This window comes from Sabethes cyaneus, chromosome 1 (genome assembly GCF_943734655.1).
Source record: "Sabethes cyaneus chromosome 1, idSabCyanKW18_F2, whole genome shotgun sequence".
Classification (NCBI taxonomy): domain Eukaryota; kingdom Metazoa; phylum Arthropoda; class Insecta; order Diptera; family Culicidae; genus Sabethes; species Sabethes cyaneus.
In genome coordinates this window covers 1316948-1324501 of record NC_071353.1, presented here as the reverse complement: position 1 = coordinate 1324501, position 7554 = coordinate 1316948, and positions in this window count along the sequence as shown.

Genomic DNA, 7554 nt, shown 5'->3' with positions numbered 1-7554 from the left:
ACTTATTGGAAAATGTTCCTATTGGAATGGCAAAAGCTTCCAAATAGTTAGAGAAAATCGCACGTGGCCAATCAGCCGTGTGACGTGATTTTTTGTTGTCTTTGCTGTTTGTCTATCAATCCACAGATGGCACTTATGACGTAGCCAAATAGCCTGAATGATTTTTTTGGAAAATCGATCACCGCGTGCGTTCTAGTCCTAGTCCTAGTTCCACTCGGGGTACGTACGACCAGGAACAGCACGCACTTATCGATTTTCCACTTTTTCGGATGATGGCCCTGCGACGACGACGTCAGCTGGCTGGATGGCTCTTTCTGCTGGATGGCTCACTGCCGTTGCCGTACCATTAATCTTCGGGCGCAGAAATTGCACAACCGAAAATGCCAAATTAACGGTAGAACAGTGAAGTGAAGTGGGCGACGACGGGATGGAAATTCACCTCAAAAATATCACGTACATGTGCGCTGGCATTCACAAACTGATCGAACGTTGGCTGCTGTCATGTTTCAGTTCAGACTGATTGTTTTTATTGAAATATTTTCGCGTGCTGCCGGGTTCGCTTCTGTGGCTTCTTTAGTACCCATTTCGGTATGCTTCACTGGAATGTTAAGGGTGTGATACGGAGCTGACTTGGAAATTCATTAATCAATTTGTCAGTTTGTTAGCATTTTCAATTTAGGGAAAGTCTGTCGTTTGGTAGTTTGTTTGGTTTGTTTGAACCATTTCCGAGTCGGCTTTCTAATAGGTTTTCGATTCGATGTTTACGAATTCTACGCTCAGCTGGATTGCAATCCGTGCCAAATGCTCTTGCTTGTGTATCGACCGATATCAACGTCGTCGTATGCCTACGACAACTTAAACGCATTTCAATAATTATGTCCGCTGCTACTTGTAATCTTGATATCATAAATCAAACTGTGACACCTTGAACAAAATACGGTTCCTCAAAATATGCGTCCATTATGCATGTGGCTCAGTTCCGAACCGGCAAGAAGCTTAAAAGTTATGCTAATAAATAACAATAATTTGTTGATGTTTATAATTTATTTCTTCATTTTCAACGCGCTTGTCATTTCGAGAATTTATAACATATTCGGTCAAATGATAGAGCAGCGACTGTGTGTAGATATCTAGTCGTTAAAGGCGCTCAGGAAATTGTTTTTTGCCTTCACCACAAAGTGAAGCCTTTTTCTTCTATGATTGTGTAAGAACAACTAGTGATGTCCGTTAATCGTTCGATTAATTCAAGTAATCGAATAACTATAAAAATATTTGAATAATTTTTAATCGAATACTGCCAGCACGAGTAGTTGAATTAATCGAATAGTTCAAAGGAAATAATATGAATGCGAATAATCCCCGAATAATGGCCGCTAATCGTTCATAATCGGTCGATTAATCGAATTAATGAAAAAAATATTCGAATATTTCTAATCGAATACCAGTAGTATGAATTGTTGAATTAATCGATTTGTGCAGACAATGTTCTCCGATTAATCGGTAGTCGAATTATTGAAAATTTCGGACATCACTAAGAACAACCCCGTAGAGGATAACGGAATTCGTTCATCACAACAAGCTTAAAATTATAGTTCTTTCTCCACATTAGCATTTCGCATCGGTAGTTTATTTGGGTTCTGCTCCGGTCTCCTTTATTCGGACGAGCAAGTGACACAGTTCCGATGTACCTTTTTTATGGTTGCTTCTTTGATCGCTAGCGATCGTCAGAGTGAGTGGTGCGGCGATGCGGCGGTGTGCCAGGGCCAGGGCCAGTACCGGTACCTGTGGCGGTAGCCCATAACTATGGCGATATGGTGAGTAGGGGACTTGATTTATTAGGTAAAAAATATTTAATATCTAATTTATTGGGTTTATATAAGCGTCACACAACAAGCGTAAGGTATGCTTTTGAGCTGGGTGGTTTGGGTGTCTTTTACCGCTTGACTAGATACGTAGATTAAAACCATACGGAAGAGACCGCATATAAGCGTTAATTTATATGGGAATTGTTTCAAAAGTTGGTTGAATTTATGCTTTTTTAAGTTTTGCTTTGACGGTTTCTGGCTGATTTTTAAATTTATGGATTAATGCGAGCTTTTATCTCGCCATATCCTCTCGGCGAAAAAAGGGCCGCCGACAGTCAGCTCAGTCCCGTCCGGCAGTGCGGCAGATCTGGTTCCAATTGGTCAGCGGGCAGGAATGCTCGCATGTGAATTCAGCATTCTATCTGTTAACATTACCAGCCACCGTGGCTATCAAGTTCCAAAACGAGTGGCGGGAGATATACAGTGGAAAAATGGGGAAATTCAAATCAGAAAAATGATTAAAAAGCCGACCCGTTGTTGTTACTCTTTCGTTGAGAGAGCAGCAGCAGATAAATCTTACGACACGGTTGAAATTAATTAGAATTCATCTTCTCTGTTGTTTTTAGCTGTTCATGTGCTGGCGGATTCCGTTTCTGGTTCTTTTTGCAACGCCACGTATCATATGTATGGTTATTTTTCCCCTTCTGCTGCTGCCTTCTGCGCGTGCAGCAACTGCTGGACTTGTTCTTCGTTTGCTCGGCGGCGATGAAAAATGGAAACTTAAACAAAGCTGAACTTTGCTTTTTTTGATGAAAAAGGAGCTGATAACGATCACATTTAGTTTAAAGTATACGGTCATTAAATTTTTTCAATTTTCAACCACTGGTGTTGAATATGATTATTTCTTCCTTGGTCGGGATGTTTGAAACCGATACAGTATTCTGCCAGGGTGTTTTGAGTGAGGAAAGGTTCCGGACAATCCGCGGCTGCAGCAACAGCAGTCAACGAGCCGGGTATTCGGTGTCACCGTTTGACTGACCATCACCACCGTTGGAGCGCTGCTGCTGGCAGGCGCGAGTTTGTTTTTTGAGGAATGAGAATGTTAATTGTTGGGAAAAGGTGAAGCTTTAATACATTTTTATGACACATGTCTTCCTGCAGCCCTTGGTGAAGCATTTCGATTGCTTCTTTTTTTCTTACTGATTGCATAATATTTTAAATTTTTGTTATTATTATTCATGCTTTGGAAGAAAAAATGCAGCCACAGTTATTGACATTTCTTTGAATTATTATTTGAGTATTATTTTGTATTTGCATATAATTATGTAACTACGGAACCACTCCGTTTTTGGCAAAGTTAGCTCATGAGATTTTTTGATTTGGTAATATTTATTGAAAGCTTTAAATTTAGATTAATCATTGATAAAATTTTGAAAAACAAGTTGAAAAAATAATAGTTCTTTTGCAGTAGCTTAGAGTCGTGCCACATTCTTTTTCTCGTGTTGTTGTTAGCGATGACTAGAGAGCGCAAATATACGAACCCGTCAACCACTTCGAGCTCATCGCCGTCAATAGTCACGGTCCGTGGGAGGTAAACGTTGTCATCTTTTGAACTTCTACTTTTCACGTATTTGGTTTTAGACGCATTGATTTTTAGTCTGGTCTAACGTCTGCTGGCGGAATGTCGAATTCGTCCGCAAAGTCTAAGAGTTGGTTACTCTTGCTGACAATCGCGTCTCCCCTTTCTATTACCTCGCTCGTCGAATCACAGTTTCAATGGTGATACCAACAGTTGCTCGTCTGGTATTCTTCTTCTTCTTCAGCATACAGCCGGGGTGGCTCGTGCTGTTTCAAGCACTCGTCTCCATTCAACTCGGTATTGAGCCACTCGTCGCTAATTTCCTAGTCGTCTCAGAAGTCGCAAATCGCGTTCGACTTGGTCGAGCCATCGTGCACGTTGGGCCCCCCTGTTCCTGGTACCGGTGGGGTTGTTGAAGAGGACTAGTTTCTGTCGCACTGTCGTCCGGCATCCTCACGACGTGTCCTGCCCACCGAGACTTGGTAACTTACGTTAGATGTACGATGGAAGTCTCCCCAAGCAGTGCCTGTAGCTCGTGATTCATAAGCCTCCGCCACTCTCCGCTTTCAGTTTGTACTCCGCCAAATATCGTCCGCAGCATATTTCGCTCGAACACGGCAAGTGCGCGAATGTCCTCCGTGAGCAGCGTCACGGCTTCAAGTCCATAAAGAACTACCGGTCTAATAAGGGTTTTGCACATTGTTAGCTTCGTGCGGCGCCGTATGCTTCCTGATCGTAGCGTTTTACGAAGGGCAAATTAGGCCCGATTTCCCGTTTAGATGCGCCGCTGGATCTCCTTACTAGTGTTGTTGTCCGCGGTCACCAGCGATCCCAAATACACGAACTCTATCACTTCTAGTTCGTCGCCGTCAATGGTTACCGTCGGTGGGAGACGCGCGTTTGTTCCCTTTGAGCCTCTTCCTTTCATGTATTCCCAGCAAACATTTTCGTACGTATATCAAAGTAACAAATATTATATATGTACCGATATATATCTAGAAAAATCGCATTTGATGCACGAAACCAGCATATGTGTACTGTTTTGGAGGCGATATACGTACTGCAAATTATATGAAAACAATTCACATTCATAAGTATTTGTATACGATGAAATCCGACTCAACATAATTAGTTCCATAATGCTATACAATTCTGTGACGAAAATCGTATGTGAATCAGTTACTATCATTTTGTACGAATAAATGTAAACTAGGGTGCGCTTTATTAAGCTTTATGTACGATTTCGAGTTTGTTTAGCGATATTTAAGATGATTTTCACACATTATTATACGATTTGTGGTTTGCTGGGTTTGGTCTTCGACGCATTTATTTTTAGCCCAATTCTCCTAGACTCCGCCTTCAGTCTGGGGTAGATTGCCTCCGCCATCGCAAAGTTCCTGGCTATGATATCGAAGTTATCTGCAAAATCTAGAAGTTGGCTACCCTTGGTAAAAATCGTGCCTCTCGTTTCGATGCCCGCTCGTGGATCAGCCCTTCAAGAACGATGTTGAACAGCATGCAAGATAAGCCGTCACCTTGTCTCAACTCTCGCCGCGTCTCGAAGGGATTCGAGAGTGTCCCAGAGATGCTTACGAAACACTCGATCCAATGTAGCTCTGATCAGTCACATCAGTTTGTCCGGAAAACTGTGTTCGTGCATTATCTGCCATAGCTTGTCTCGATCGACTGTATCGTATGCTGCTTTGAAATCGATAAAGATGTGATGCGTGGGCACGTCGTACTTCCGACATTTCTGCAAGATCTGTCGGATAGTAAAAATTTGATCCGTAGCTGCACGAGCCCCCATGAAACCCGCCTGATAATTCCCTACGAAACCTTGTGCTATCGCGACAACCGGCGTAACAGGATCTGGGAGAGTTCCTTGTAGGCGGCGTTTACCAGCGTAATACCGCGATAATTGCAGCAGTCTAGCCGATCACCCTTTTTGTAGATGGGACAAACCACTTCTTCCATCCATTCCTCCGGTAGCTTTTCCTCCTCCCAAATCCACGAAATAACCCAGTGTAGGACCTTTGCTAGCATTTCTCCGCCATGTTTATAAAGCTCTGCCGGTAGGCAGTACTTCCCAGCGGCTTTATTGGTCCTCAGCATCCCGGTTTCTCGTTAAACTTCTTGGAAATCAGGTGCTAGGACATTACTATCTTCCACGGGCACTCCTAGGTTAATTTCCGTTCGGCCTCCTTCTGCGACTTCGCCATTGAGGTGTTCACCGAAGAACATCATCTGGTATTGTCCTACGAATTTTCTTACCATTGGGAATAAATGACGTAGCATGAACTGGGAGATCACCTTGTAGGCCGATCGTCGTTTGTAGATGGGACAAACAGGAATCCATCCACTTTTTTGTATGCCAGAAGGACATTAGGCTCAAAAATGCCAATGCGACTGCTCTAAGCGAAAGTCAATAAGATTATCTTTTGTAGCTGGCCTCGATTGCTGTACGATTGCTGTTTACGGATTGCTCATACCCATTGATGGAGTTGAGCTAGGTTGTAAGACTGTGACCCAATTAGGTACTACATAGTTAATAAAAGCAATAACCTTCTTGGGATGGAGTTTTCGCACAGAGTATGGAGTTAATAGTAACTCTCGGAACTTCTGTCTTATTAATATACGCACACCAGCTGAGCTGGACGTTGCAGCTAATGACTTACAGAGTAGGATCATTGATGCCTATACCGCTAACTGTCAGTTAATCACGCGGAGAGTCTGCCATGACGTGCCCTGGTGGAATGAATCGCTCTGCAATCTTCGTCGGGAGGCTGGGCGTTTATTCAACAGGGCTAAAATTACGTCCAATTGGGAAACCAACAGGGCATCTCTCACCAAATACAACGCAGAGCTTCGCAAAGCCAAAAGGAAGTCCAGGGTCCAGTTTCGCGAGAGCATCCAGACTCTGCCTGAGACGCGACTCCAAAAAGCGTAAGCCATGGACCATAACAATTGAGAAAAGATAATGGCAGTCTCACTGTTACTACTAGGGAAACGGAGATTCTTATGAACACGCGTTTCCCTGGTTGTTGAGTTATCACGTAATGTGTCAAACGACTCGGTCCTACTCGCACGTTAACTATTTACAGAGACTTCAATCAATTGATCAATTGGACACTCAGCTGCTTTGAACCAGTGAAGTCTCCAGGTCCGGAAGGCACACTACCCATCTAAAACCTAAAAATAAAAAATAAGAAAACTTATCCAATTTAATTCTACTATGTGTATTTTATTCAATGACAGATACGTATTTCGCCTACGACTTGCAGGCTTCCTCAGTGTCTGTTTTCGAAAGCAGACACTGAGGAAGCCTGCAAGTCGTAGGCGAAATACGTATCTGTCATTGAATAAAATACACATAGTAGAATTAAATTGGATAAGTTTTCTTATTTTTTATTTTTAGGTTTCGTATTCTACTAAGACGCTCCAAAAACTTCAGTCAATACTACCCATCTTTTTCAAAAAGCGGACGAGATTATAATGTCCGAGCTCATCAACCTCGTGCCAGCTTTACTTTAGGACAAGTCCCGGTAAGCTGGCGGAAAGTCAGGGAAGTTCATACCTAAAGCATGCAAAAAAGATAAAACCATGCCAAAAGCTTTCAGACCAATTAGTCTGACATCAACGCTTCTCCAGTTGATGGAAAAATCACGGATAATCACATCCGTAATAAGTTCTTAAAAAACTCCCTTCTGCATGGCAATCAACATGCTTACCAACGCGGTAAATCTACGGAAACCGCACTTCACTGCCTAGTGACACTGATTGAAAAGTCGCTCCAATACCAAGAGACGGCACTTTGTGCTTTTCTTGACATTGAAGGCGCTTTTGCGAACACGTCCTTCGCTTTAATTAATACGGCTCTCCTTAATAAAGGAACTGATAAACCGGTAATGAGGTGGCGATTCAAGCAGTGCTGTCAAGCAGGGAAATCACAGCCCCATTGGGAGATTTTTTTTCCTGTGTGGACTCATCACTGCGACCAGTATAGTTGTTCTATTATGATATCGCCCGGGTGTTTGCTGTATAACCTGCACTGCACTTCTTTTTGCTATAATCGCTATTGAATGAGCGATATGCTTATTAAATTTTATGCGTGCTAGTGTGTATTGGGGTTTACCCTTCCTTCAAAGCTTGATCTACCTTACCCACTTATTC